This window comes from Nerophis lumbriciformis, linkage group LG26 (genome assembly GCF_033978685.3).
Source record: "Nerophis lumbriciformis linkage group LG26, RoL_Nlum_v2.1, whole genome shotgun sequence".
Lineage (NCBI taxonomy): Eukaryota > Metazoa > Chordata > Actinopteri > Syngnathiformes > Syngnathidae > Nerophis > Nerophis lumbriciformis.
The window spans coordinates 28,282,501-28,297,500 of record NC_084573.2 but is presented as its reverse complement, the minus strand read 5'-3'; the positions used below and the strand labels follow the sequence as shown (position 1 = coordinate 28,297,500).

The 15,000-nt window shown below is 42.6% G+C and overlaps 1 protein-coding gene across 1 annotated transcript in view; it reads left to right on the top strand.

Annotated features, from left to right (window-relative positions):
- The first annotated feature begins 6,810 nt into the window (after positions 1 to 6,810).
- Positions 6,811 to 15,000, top strand: part of fut8b (fucosyltransferase 8b (alpha (1,6) fucosyltransferase)) — a 392,883-nt gene continuing 384,693 nt past the window's right edge. The window contains exon 1 of the mRNA XM_061987060.2: positions 6,811 to 6,981. The gene's annotated coding sequence lies outside the window, so the exon portion shown is untranslated. The remainder of the gene's footprint in view (positions 6,982 to 15,000) is intronic.

Genomic DNA, 15,000 nt, shown 5'->3' with positions numbered 1-15,000 from the left:
TAATTTCACAATGTATACATATGCGGCTTATACTCCGGTGCGGCTAATATATGGAAAATATTTTTCCTATACAAAAATGTACCGTATTTTCCGCACTATTAGCCGCACCTAAAAACCACAAATTTACTCAAAAGCTGACAGTGCGGCTTATAACCCGGTGCGCTTTATATATGGATTAATATTAAGATTCATTTTCATAAAGTTTAGGTCTCGCAACTACGGTAAACAGCCGCCATCTTTTTTCCCCGTAGAAGAGGAAGTGCTTCTTCTTCTACGGTAAGCAACCGCCAAGGTAAGCACCCGCCCCCATAGAAGAAGAAGCGCGCGGGTATTACGTTTCATTTCCTTTGTGTGTTTACATCTGTAAAGACCACAAAATGGCTCCTACTAAGCGACACACTGTGGTTCCAGCTTGCCATGCTAATGGCCAGAAACTTCCACCCATGGTGATATTCAAAAGGAAGACCTTGCCAAAAGAGAACTTTCCAGCCGGCGTCATCATAAAAGCTAACTCGAAGGGATGGATGGATGAAGAAAAGATGAGCGAGTGGTTAAGGGAAGTTTACGCGAAGAGGCCGGGTGGCTTTTTTCACGCAGCTCCGTCCATGTTGATATACGACTCCATGCGCGCCCACATCACAGATGGTGTCAAAAAACAAGTGAAGCACACAAATACAACACTCGCCGTCATTCCGGGTGGATTAACCAAAGAACTCCAACCGCTCGATATTGGTGTCAACAAGGCATTTAAAGCATGACTGCGAACGGCGTGGGAACAATGGATGACCGAAGGCGAACACACATTCACTAAGACAGGGAGACAGCGCCGGACGACATACGCCAACATCTGCCAGTGGATCGTAAATGCCTGGGCGGATATTTCGGTCTCAACTGTGGTCCGAGCTTTCCGGAAGGCAGGATTCACGGAACTGCTGGAAAAACAACAGCGACACTGACTCTGATGACTTCGACGAGACGGAGCCGGCCATTTTGGATCCCCTATTCGCCCAACTTTTTAATTCGGACACCGTAGGAGAAGAATTCGAGGGTTTTATGAATGAAGAATAACTTCAGAAAGTGAGTGTTATGTTTATTTTGTGTGTTGTGACATTAACGTTCGAGCAACATTAAGTTATTGCTATTGCTCTGCACTATTTTGAATTCTACTATGTTTGTGATTGCACATTTGCACATTACCGTACATTTTGGGAGTGAACAGAGTTGTTAGAACGCTGGTTTTTAATATATTATTAAAGTTTAACTGACCTATCTGACTGTTTTTTTGACATTCCCTGTAGCGCAGTTAGATGCGGCTTATAACACGGGGCGGCTTATAGGTGGACAAAGTTTTGAAATATGCCGTTCATTGAAGGCGCGGCTTATAACACGGGGCGGCTTATGGTGCGGAAAATACGGTAGTGGGGTGCGGCTTATATACCGGTGCGCTCTATAGTCCGGAAAGTAAGGTAAATATGCTTGTTCAATGTAAACGTTGCCTTGCTTTTAATGACTATTTAGGCCTACTACGCTACTGTGTTTTAATGTTGGTCATTGTGGTGACCTATGAGGTGGTACTTGCTGTAAAGCTTGTTAACGTTTCACTCATGGACTACACCAAAACGATCAATATTGCAAGTCTGTTGTACTTTCTGCGTGCAACCTTAACTCCCATCCACAAATTAGTAATTTGGGAGAAAATCGAGCTTCCCGATGGAATTGTGGCTGTGTTGAACCATCCTGGTGTGATCTTAACGCTGACAAAATAATCCTCCCTGCATTTTTTTTTTTGCATTGATGTTATGACTCTGGTGTAAAAATAATGAATTAACTTTGAAATGTGTATGCTGTGGGAGACACATCCTGGATTGACTTCCCGGTGTACGCCTGCTATCCTCATCTGTTTGGATGTATTCCCACCCGCTCGGAATTTATCACGCGAGTCAAGATAACATCTCCAAAGATGCTTGCTTTCTCTTATCTGCTAAATGAAAAAGGAAGAAATCAAACTGTGTCAATTGTGTAGGAGAAAAAGAGCAGGGGCGTCACAGGATACCATAATACTGTTATTGAGATGGTATCATTTTGTGCTGTTTTTTAAGCTTCCGCAGTGTTGCACCTTTGGGTTTTTTTGGGGTTGAGATTTGTCCTCCAGGTCAGGCAATCAGTGGCCTTAATTCAACTGCAGTACAGCAAGTTGACCCTTGGGGGCGCACTGGAGTTTCAGCTCCAACTCGACCAGGCAGGCTCAGCATCATTCAAGGTAGCAGACAGGGGAGAAACATCAACAGGAAACGGAACTGTAACGCCTTCAGAATAAATCTTCGAATCAAATTTAAACACATTTTTAAAAAAAATATTTAAAATAATAAAAAAAGTGCAATAAAATACCAAACTGTGAGAGATGGTGACAGTTTAAAATGTCTGTAAGTAATCACATATAACATTTTTACTGGTTTGCAAACAGTTTTGTGAGAGTTACAAAATAAATACATATTTACTAATAGTGACAACAGAATAATCTGACATAGTATCTCAAGGCAGGAAGGTATACAATATAATAAGAGTGATTATGAAAGCAATATGTAGAAATATTAATTTGACTAAATGATGTGCACATATGTCCGTCACACTGCGATGAGGTGGCGACTTGTCCAGGGTGTACCCTGCCTTCCGCCCGATTGTAGCTGAGATAGGCTCCAGCGCCCCCCGCGACCCCAAAGGGAATAAGCAGTAGAAAATGGATGGATGGATGGGGTTGAGATTTGTCCTCCAGGTCAGGCAATCAGTGGTCTTAATTCAACTGCAGTACAGCAAGTTGACCCTTGGGGGCGCACTGGAGTTTCAGCTCCAACTCGACCAGGCAGGCTCAGCATCATTCAAGGTAGCAGACAGGGGAGAAACATCAACAGGAAACGGAACTGTAACGCCTTCAGAATAAATCTTCGAATCAAATTTAAACACATTAAAAAAAAAAAGTAAAATAATAAAAAAGTGCAATAAAATACCAAATTGTGAGAGATGGTGACAGTTTAAAATGTCTAAGTAATCACATATAACATTTTTACTGGTTTGCAAAACGTTTTGTGAGAGTTACAAAATAAATACATATTTACTAATAGTGACAACAGAATAATCTGACATAGTATCTCAATGCAGGAAGGTATACAATATAATAAGAGTGATTATGAAAGCAATATGTAGAAATATTAATTTGACTAAATGATTTGCACATATGTCCGTCACACTGCGATGAGGTGGCGACTTGTCCAGGGTGTACCCTGCCTTCCGCCCGATTGTAGCTGAGATAGGCTCCAGCGCCCCCCGCAACCCCAAAAGGGAATAAGCGGTAGAAAACGGATGGATGGATGGATATGTCCGTCACAGTGTGTTAAAGTGAAATCAATATGCATTGAAAAGAACATTACTTTATTGTCGCTGCACAAATTGTACAGTAAAATAAAAAGAACAATAATACAAGATAAAACAACAATAATATAGAGGTAGAAAAAAAAGACCTACGTTTCAATATTTGCAAATATGTAATGTAACATATGGAGTAGTTTAAACATAGTGATACATGCAAATATGATAGAGGAGTGCAGATATAATAGTACGTATATGATTGTAATATACTGTAGAATAGTGTAAATGTGATGAAGTGGCGCAATTACCATGACACATATAGAAACATGATATACAGTGGTTGAAATATGATACATACATACTGTACACCGATACAAACATGATATAGAGTGGTTGAAATATGATACATACAGGATGTGAACATGATATGGAACGGTGCAATTATGATAATACGTGATGGATAATATAGAGTGGTGCAAGCACAGATGAAACATGACATGAAAACATGAAATAGTGTAGATACATGTATAAGCATACTATGAATGCAAATATGAAAATATATATATATATAAATTTAAAAAAAAAAGTAAAAAAAAAAAAATAAAACAAATAAAATTAAAAAAATATATATATAGACATGATTCAAAGTGGTGCAGATATACAGTATATAACATGATATGGAATGGCGCAATTGTGGAATGAAATGGTGCAATTATGATGATGCATATATATACACTAAACATATAAAGTGGTGCAATTTTGATACATGATACACAATATGAAGTGTGGCAAATATGATATTTATATGAACATATCTAGTGGTACAATTATGGCAATCATACATATATGTGTGTGTATATACATATGTATATACATACATACATATACATATATATGTATAAATATACATGTATATGTATATTCAATCAATATACATATTATATATAATGTACATTATATATGATGTACAAAACCCAAAACTAGTGAAGTTGGCACGTTGTGTAAATGGTAAATAAAAACAATACAATATGCAAATCATTTTCAACCTATATTCAACTGAATAGACTGCAAAGACAAGATGCTTAACGTTCAAACTGGGAAACTTTATTTTTTTGCAAATATTCGCTCATTTGGAATTTGATGCTTGCAACATGTTTCAAAAAAGCTGGCAAAGTGGCAAAAAGACTGAGAAAGGTGAGGAATGTTCATCAAAGACTTATGTGGAACATACCACAGGTGGACGGGCTAATTGGGAACAGGTGGGTGCCATGATTGGGTATAAAAGCAGCTTCCATGAAATGCTCAGTCATTCACAACCAAGGATGGGGGCGAGGGTCACCACTTTGTGAACAAATGCGTGAGCAAATCGTCGAACAGTTTAAGAACAACATTTCTCAACGAGCTATTGCAAGCATTTTAGGGATTTTACCATTTACAGTCCGTAATATCATCAAAAGGTTCAGAGAATCTGGAGAAATCACTGCACATAAGCGATGATATTTCGAACTTTGGATCCCTCATGCGGTACTGCATCAAAAAGCGACATCAGTGTGTAAAGGATATCACCACATGGGCTCAGGAACACTTCAGAAAACCACTGTCAGTAACTACAGTTCGTCGTTCGTCGCTACATCTGTAAGTGCAAGTTAAAACTCTACTATGCAAAGTGAAAGTCATTTATCAACAACACCCAGAAATGCTCCCTTCTTCGCTGGGCCCGAGCTCATCTAAGATGGACTGATGCAAAGTGGAAAAGTGTTTTGTGGTCTGACAAATCCACGTTTCAAATTGTTTTTGGAAACTGTAGACGTTGTGTCCTGCGGAACAAAGAGGAAAAGAACCATCCGGATTGTTATAGCCACAAAGTTCAAAAGCCAGCATCTGTGATGGCATGAGGGTGTATAAGTGCCCAAGGCAGGGGAAACTTACACATCTGTGAAGGCGCCATTAATGCTGAAAGGTACATACAGGTTTAGGAGCAACATATGTTGCCATCCAAGCAACGTTACCATGGACGCCCCTGCTTATTTCATCAAGACAATGCCAAGCCACGTGTTACAACAGCGTGGCTTCATAGTAAAAGAGTGCGGATACGAGACTGGCCTGCCTGTTGTCCAGACTTGTCTCCCATTGAAAATGTGTGGCGCATTATGAAGCCTAAAATACCACAACGGAGACCCCCGGACTGTTGAACAACTTAAGCTGTACATCAAGCAAGAATGGGAAAGAATTCCACCTGAAAAGCTTGAAAAATTGGTCTCCTCAGTTCCCAAACGTTTACGGAGTGTTGTTAAGGTTAAGGTTAAGGCTAAGGCAAGACATGGCTGAATGAGCAGGTATCAGACACCCCAGTTTCCTTAGACGCAGCCTGCGGACTGGACACTGAATGTCCTTTGTGTTCTTTGATGTTTCCCTCTTACACACATGCAAGAGGGATGTGTGCTATGGCTATGAGTTGTTTTTTCCCTTGGTCTCAGTCTGGACCCCCTCTCCAGGGGCCCAGGCATAGACCGATTTTTTTCTCCCCCCCCCATTGTTTACCTGTATCTCACCTTTTTTGTAAGGGGCGCCATCAGCGATCCTGTTCTGTCTCCCTGTAATGTTTGTCTGATCTTGAATGAATTGTGCTGAAAATTGAAATTTCCCCTCAGGGATTAATAAAGTATTTCTGATTCTGATTCTGATTAAAAGGAAAGGCCACGTAACACAGCGGTAAAATGCTCCTGTGCCATCTTTTTTGCAATGTGTTGCTGCCATTAAATTGTAAGTTAATGATTATTTTCAAAAAAAAAAAAAAAGAGTTTCTCAGTTCGAACATTAAAAATTTCTTGTCTTTGCAGTCTATTCAATTGAATATAAGTTGAAAAGGATTTGCAAATCATTGTATTCTGTTTTTATTCATTTATACTTCACTGGTTTTGGGTTGTGTATATAATGTATATACATCATAACTGTATTTGCATATGTATGTATGTATAAAGGGCAGCAGGGTGAAGGGGTGGGGCTAGTGCGTCTGCCTCATAATACGAAGGTCCTGGGTTCGATCCTGCGGTGGGTTCCCTCCGGGTACTCCGGCTTCCTCCAAAGACATGCACCTGGGGATAGGTTGATTGGCAATTATAAAGTGTCCCTAGTGTGTGAATGTTGTCTGTGTTGGTCCTGTGATGAGGTGGCGACTTGTCCAGGGTGTACCCCACCTTCTGCCCGATTGTAGCTGAGATAGGCTCCAGCGCTAGAAAGCGATAGAAAATTGAATGAATTGACTTTGACTTAAAAAGGTTGAAAAAAAAATTCGGGTGTTACCATTTAGTGGTCAATTGTGCGGAATATGTACTGTACTGTGCAATCTACTAATACAAGTTTCAATAAAATAAAAAAAAAGCGTAAGAACGCAGCCGGGTGAATTACTTTGAAAAGCCGTCACCGGAAGTGGAACTCCCCCTTCCCTTCATGTACTTTGACACCGGCAGATATCCACACAGTGCAGCCTCGCTGCTCCTATTCTTTACCGCCAGCTTCCTCCCTTCCGACATCAGCTGCCTCTTTCCACCTCGTTTTGTCGGAAGAGAGACCCCGTCGGATGCCCGTGGAAGCCGGGGTTGCCTCCTCCACAACCAGGTAAGGGGCGTTTATCTCTCCTTTGCGTACGGGGCATGTAGCGGCGGCTACATCCCCGGCCTGTTGCCCGCCGTCGCTGCCCTTTTGTGGCCGAGGCAGGCAGCGCTGCTGCCCCGTTATATGGTTGCCTCCACCCGGGTGCTTTTCGGCTTATCTCCCGGAAGGATGGTGCGTTCCGTCCCTGGTACGCCACTTCCCCATTCACCGCCTTTTTTGTTGCTTATTCGCCGCCCCTGGCATGTAAACAATTCCGGTTTGCTTTTAACTCTTAGAAAATAACACGAACTAGGTGCGTTTGTATGACGGCAATGCGTGGTGCTGTTAGCCCGTAAGCTAAGCGGTGTTGGTGGCGAGTGACCTCCGCCAAGCACTGGATGTGCATCACTTCTGTGACCCATTGTGCAGCTATTGTGCATGCAAAGCTGTGTTGTGTGTAGTTCTGGTCAAGTATGTGTTGATATAAACATTGGATTTTCCTCATCATTATTTCTGCCTGCATGATGATGATGATGATGATCAATCAATCAAAGTTTGTTTATATAGCCCTAAATCACGAGTGTCTCAAAGGGCTGCACAAGCCACAACGACATCCTCTGCTCAGATCCCACATCAGGGCAAGGAAAAACTCAACCCCATGGGCTACAATGAGAAACCTTGGAGGGGACCGCAGGTGTGGGGACCCTCCGCCCTGGGCGACCGGCGCAATGGACGTCGAGTGGATCTAGTTAATAGTGTGAGAGTCCGGTCCATAGTGGGGCCAGCAGGGGATCATCTTGGGTGGAGACAGGTCAGCAGCGCAGAGACGTCCCCGACTGATGCACAGATTAGTGGTCCACCCCTGGTTCTGAGTTTGAACAGCTAGCGCAACATCTGTGGTCACCTGCTAACCTCTCCACGCAGTAGAGGAGGGTAGAGCAGAAAAGAGACGGCAGATCAACTGGTCTAATAGAGTCTGGTACGCAGAGACGTACCTAACTTATGCACAGATGAGTGGTCCAACCCGGGTCCCGACTTTGAACAGCTAGCGCATCGGTTGTGGTCACCTGATAACCTCTCCACGCAGTAGAGGGGGGTGGAGCAGAAAAGAGACGGCAGATCAACTGGTCTAATAGAGTCTGGTACGCAGAGACATCCCTAACTTATGCACAGATGAGTGGTCCACTCCTGGTCCCGACTTTGAACAGCTAGCGCGTCGTTTGTGGTCACCTGATAACCTCTCCACGCAGTAGAGGGGGGTAGAGCAGAAAAGAGACGGCAGATCAACTGGTCTAATAGAGTCTGGTACGCAGAGATGTACCTAACTGATGCACAGATGAGTGGTCCACCCCGGGTCCCGACTTTGAACAGCTAGCGCCTCATCTGTGGTCATCTGATAACCTCTCCACGCAGTAGAGGGGGGTAGAACAGAAAAGAGACGGCAGATCAACTGGTCTAAAAGAGTCTGGTATGCAGAGACGTACCTAACTGATGCACAGATGAGTGGTCCACTCCTGGTCCCGACTTTGAACAGCTAGCGCGTCGTTTGTGGTAACCTGATAACCTCTCCACGCAGTAGAGGGGGGTAGAGCAGAAAAGAGACGGCAGATCAACTGGTCTAAAAGAGTCTGGTACGCAGAGACGTACCTAACTTATGCACAGATGAGTGGTCCAACCCGGGTCCCGACTTTGAACAGCTAGCGCCTCGTTTGTGGTCACCTGATAACCTCTCCACGCAGTAGAAGGGGGTAGAGCAGAAAAGAGACGGCAGATCAACTGGTCTAATAGAGTCTGGTACGCAGAGACGTACCTAACTGATGCACAGATGAGTGGTCCACTCCTGGTCCCGACTTTGAACAGCTAGCGCGTCGTTTGTGGTCACCTGATAACCTCTCCACGCAGTAGAGGGGGGTAGAGCAGAAAAGAGACGGCAGATCAACTGGTCTAAAAGGGGGGTCTATTTAAAGGCTAGAGTATACAAATGAGTTTTAAGATGTGACTTCAATGCTTCTACTGAGGTAGCATCTCTAACTGTTACCGGTAGGGCATCCCAGAGTACCGGAGCCCGAACGCTCCATAGGCCGCAGACTTTTTTTGGGCTCTGGGAATCACTAATAAGCCGGAGTTATTTGAACGCAGATTTCTTGCCGGGACATATGGTACAATACAATCAGCAAGATAGGACGGAGCTAGACCGTTTGGTATTTTATACGAAGTAGTAAAACCTTAAAGTCGCATCTTAAGTGCACAGGAAGCCAGTGCAGAAGGATGATAATGATGATGATGATGATGATGATGGCACCTCAGCTTGTGTGGCTGGTGTTTGATTCATCCATCATCCATACCCTTCATTCCCTTAGGGGTCACCGGTAAGCTGACTTACGCCCTGGACTGCTCAGACACACTGCACATAGTTAAGTGAAGTGAATTATATTTATAAAGCACTTTTAAAACCCATTATTTACATTTATACTCTCCATTTTTTTAGACTTAGACAAACTTTAATGATCCATAACGGAAATTGTTCCACACAGTAGCTCAGTTACAAAGGATGGAAGGGGTAAGCATGGAAAGGATAATGCAGGTATAAAGTAGACTAAAAATGTACCATAGTAGGAATATAAAATGTAACATATTATATATACAGTATATGATATATACTGATATCCATCCATCCATTTTCTACCGCTTGTCCCTTTCAGGGTCGCGGGGGGTGCTGGAGCCTATCTCAGCTGCATTCGGGCGGAAGGCATAAAATAGAGAGTAGATCCAGCAGAAAATAGACATTATAAACAAAGAGAGGTAGCTAACATAGAAGCGGTCAGGTAATAGACAAATATCATCTATTGCTGTATGGCGAGTGATTATACAGCTGGATGGAGTGCGGAATGATGGAGATCTTGAATTGAACACTGTGGGAATGAAGCTGAAGGAGCCTGTTGGAGTATGAGCTCCGCTGTCCCCCAATTGTCTGGTGGAGTGGGTGGGCAGGATTGTCCATGTTGACGAGCAGTTTGTCCAGTGTCTTCCTGTCCCTCACTGACACAAACGCCTCCAACTGCGTGCCAATAGTTTGGCCGGCTTTCCGGATCAGTTTGTCAATCCGGTTTAAGTCCCTTTTGCTGGTGCTGCTCCCCCAACATACCACTGCAAAGTACAGGGCACTGGCCACAACAGACTGATAAAAGATCTCCACCAGCTTGCTGCACACATTAAAGGTGCAGCAAGCTTAAACCAGTGTGGGTGGCACTGGAAGCGAGTTGGGCGAAGTGTCTCACCCAAGGACACAACTGACCCAACTGAGCCCAGCGGGCGTTGTTGATGTCGATATCGAGGTGTAGACATGATCAGACCCAAACCTAAAAGCCTCATGTCAGTTTGGACGAAAAGTCGATCCTCTTAAGTGCAGTAATGACAGTTTGATGGTTGATGGCGAGGGCCAGTTTTTCCCCCCACAAGACTCCGCCCACTACGAATGGGTACGAATAGTTACCATTTGTACAAATTCTGATCAATATCTGAGTTTGTGGAGCCAAGTAATGACTGTTAAAAATATTATGACGAACCAACAGATTAAAGGTTGGCGCCAGGCCACGCCCACATCCTAAAGCGTAGGCAAAAGTCCTTCGCCCATCTGTCTGGTATCTGCCTTTTAAACCGCAGCTATTTTTTTTTAATGATAAAGTAAAAAAATGTGTGTTGGTTTCTATGACGTCACGCATTTCACTTCCTGTTGTGATATTGCTTCAGGTATCGTTCAATCTCTCTGGCTACGAGGGCACAGCTTGTAGATTTAATTTGCACAATTGATTATGTAGTAGTTAGTTGCTCAGACAGTAATGGGTTTATATAAGTTTAGATTGGGGTATATAATTTATGATAATAATAATTTAATTATAGCTTGCTCCTCCAGTAAATGAGCAGTGTCACTGTTCCGTGAGTTCATCAAAGTGTTATCAATCATGGTTATTTTAATTTAAAACAATAATACCGTATTTTCTCGAAGATAAGCCGGTACTTTTTTTTCCCCCCAAGCTTTGAACCCTCCGGCTAATTTGGGGATTTTCCCTCGCTGACGACCATGCTATTTTGTATTCAACAAATAGCTTTCATATAGAACAGACTGCGACGCTAAACAAATTGTTATTTTTTGTGCTATGGCGCCATCTTTTGGACGAGTTCGCTCACTGCAGGCGCTGCGGGTTGAAAATGCACTTCCTGTTTCATGCCTTGAACCGGAAGTATAACTGTCCATAGCGTTCTACTCGTATGGATTCTACAAAATAACCAAAAACAATTACTTACTAAACCGTCCCATGTGTGATGTCTGTAGGAGTGTTTTCATGCATATTTGTACGCGCTATCGTAATGTAATCAAGATAGCGTCTTTAGCATTAGCTAATATGCTAACACGTTCACAAGTGTCTGTTAATATTATTAACACACAACGGCATTCTTTCCGTATTTGTTCAGTTTCACAAATTCCTCAGTAAATTCACCAAAACGTCACCGTGGAGTTATCGAGTCTGTTTAGCTGATTGAAGAGCTAGCGTCCACAGCTACTGGGTCCATGACGATGACTTCTGTTTTGTTTGATCAGCCGTTTTACTGCCGTGTTACAGGCACCGTTTGAAAACAATTAAGGTATGTAAATAAACATTTACAAAATATTTTGTACCAGTAAATATCTGCGGCAAATATTGGGAAAATTATTTATTTATTCAAAAATTTAGTGGGTGCGGCTTAAATACCGGTGCACTCTATAGCCCAGAGAATACGGTACTAACCTTGGGAAATTTTATCATCCGTTTATCATTACACCGTTGTTACATCCCTACTGTACACTCGGAGGAATATGACACAAAATTGTTTTTGTGTCAGCTCAGTGGCTTTGTGGTTAGAGTGTCCACCCTGAGCTCGGTCGGTCGTGAGTTCAAACCCCGGCCGAGTCATACCAAAGACTATAAAAATGGGACCCATTACCTCCCTGCTTGGCACTCAGCATCAAGGGTTGGAATTGGGGGTTAACTCACCCAAAAAATGACTCCCGAGCGCGGCCACCGCTGCTGCTCACTGCTCCCTTCACCTCCCAGGGGGTGGAACAAGGGGATGGGTCAAATGCATAGGGTAATTTCACCACACCTAGTGTGTGTGTGACTATCAGTGGTACTTTTAACTTTTAACTATACACTCGGAGGAATATGACACAAAATTGTTTTTAAGGTGCGTTCAAGGACCTCAGAACAGAGTAGGACGCCACAGCGCCCACCAGAACAGTGAAGCATAAGAAAGTAAGCAAGGGAGTGGGCTTTCTAACAGTGCATCTATTTATTTTAGTTATTTAAAAGTGAAAACCGTGATAATTTTGGTCACAGAAATGGTGATAGGAAATGTCCATATGGTTACATCCCTAGCTAAAATTGCACAAATAAAGTGGACATCTTATTACTAGAGATGTCCGATAATGGCTTTTTTGCTGATATCCGAAATCCCGATATTGCCCAACTCTTAATTACCGATTCCGATATCAACCGACACAATATACACAGTCGTGGAATTAACACATTTTTATGCCTAATTTTGTTGTGATGCCCCGCTGGATGCATTAAACAATGTAAAAAAGTTTTCCAAAATAAATCACCTCAAGTTATGGAAGAAAATGCCAACATGGCACTGCCATATTTATTATTGAAGTCACAAAGTGCATTATTTGTTTTAACATGCCTCAAAACAGCAGCTTGGAATTTGGGACATGCTCTCCCTGAGAGACCTTGAGGAGGTTGAGGTGGGGGGGGGTAGCGGGTGGTGTATATTGTAGCGTCCCGGAAGAGTTAGTGCTGCAAGGGGTTCTGGGTATTTGTTCTGTTGTGTTTATGTTGTGTTACGGTGCGGGTGTTCTCCCGAAATGTGTTTGTCATTCTTGTTTGGTGTGGGTTCACAGTGTGGCGCATATTTGTAACAGTATTAAAGTTGTTTATACGGCCACCCTCAGTGTGACCTGTATGGCTGTTGACCAAGTATGCATGGCATTCACATGTGTGTGTGAAAAGCCGTAGATATTATGTGATTGGGCTGGCACGCAAAGGCAGTGCCTTTAAGGTTTATTGGTGCTTTGTACTTCTCTTTACGTCCGTGTACCAAGTCATAAATTTTACTTTTTGAAACCGATACCGATAATTTCCGATATTACATTTTAAAGCATTTATCGGCCGATAACATCGGCAGTCCGATATTATCGGACATCTCTACTTATTACATGTTATTTATTCCACAACAAGCACACTATGGCGGTAAATAAGGGTCAAAAGTGAAACAATAGAATTCTAAAAAACAGAAATTCTGAAAACAAATGTATTTTAAGGCCCAACATTTGTGTTCCCAGTTTGAAGTGTTGACGCCAACACGGGCGAGCGTCAGCACCCGCGGCGAATAATGCATCATTGATGTTTTGTAATAAAGTCCGGCGTGGTAACGTGACGCAAGACTGATTGAGTTAGCAGCTTTAATCTCTTCATGAATAAGTGAAGTGTCACATATCGTGGCGGCACAGACAAAACGTGTTATTTGACACCCAGGTAGCGTCACTCTCCTCCACCTGCGCCACGCTATAGTTCGCCGCTATTAGGAGCGGCTGCGCTTTGTATCAAGCAAAGTGCGAATAATTACTCAGGAGCAGTTCATTCCAGCCCCGCGTAAATTTTGATGAAGCACTTAAATCAACGCGCTGATTGGATTTCTGACGAGCAATCACAATTTACCGTGCAACTTTCTCCTGTTTGTGCTGGCAGCCGTCCTGCTGAGCTTTATCTAAGCCTCCGCCCTCCATGTCGATGACTTATGCCGCTGTCGGTCTTCATTTTTTGACTAATGACTTCATTAAACGTATTAGTGCTACGTTGCCAGAGAGGTTAGATCCGGCGTGGCGAGCCAAAGAGGGGCGGTGACTCATTTCATAGTTTTATCTGCATTTCACAGTGCGCCTATTAGCGGCGCGGCAAACGCCAATGCCGTGTTGACTCCCGTGTTGCAATCCTCCACCAAATAGCGTCTTATTCAAAGTCGCATTTGTTTTTCATTTCAATCCTGTCTGCAATACCAGCCTGTCACCTGCACAGCAGGAGCCTCTGTTTGCATGAAAAGACATTCTAATTTCAAGCATCGCAGTGTTTTGGCTCAGTGTACTCCGTGTGTGTGTGTGTGTGTTTATGTGTGTGTAATGCTTGATAGTGGCTCCAGTGTATATTCATATATATATATATATATATATATATATATATATATATATATATATATATATATATATATATTTACACCCTTGTTCCAGAAATATTCTTTCTCTGGAAAAAGAGATTGGAGGAAACAAACATTTGTTGAGGTGGTGGGCTCATGCAACAAAGAAAATAATACTGTATTTAAGCCGCAGCCACCAAATTGTAGAAGATTTTTTTTTTTTTATATATATATACTAGCCGCAGCAGACTATAAGCCGCAGATACATAACGGCATGAAAGATTTTGTCAATGTTTTATTACATACCGTATTACATACCGTATTTTTCGGAGTATAAGTCGCACTGGAGTATAAGTCGCACCTGCCGAAAATGCATAATAAAGAAGGTAAAAAACACATATAAGTCGCACTGGAGCCCGGCTAAACTATGACAAAAACTGCGACTTATAGTCTGAAAAATACGGTACCTTAATTCAGTGGTTCTTAAAGGGGAACATTATCACAATGTCAGAATTGTTAAAACCATTAAAAATCAGTTTCCAGTGGCTTATTATATTTTTCAAAGTTTTTTTCAAAATTTTACCCATCACGCAATATCCCTAAAAAAAGCTTCAAAGTGCCTGATTTTAACCACCCGTCCATTTTCCTGTGACGTCACATAGTGAAGCCAACACAAACAAACATGGCGGAAAGAACAGCAAGCTATAGCGACATTAGCTCGGATTCAGACTCGGATTTCAGCGGCTTAAGCGATTCAACAGATTACGAATGTATTGAAACGGATGGTTGTAGTGTGGAGGCAGGTAGCGAAAA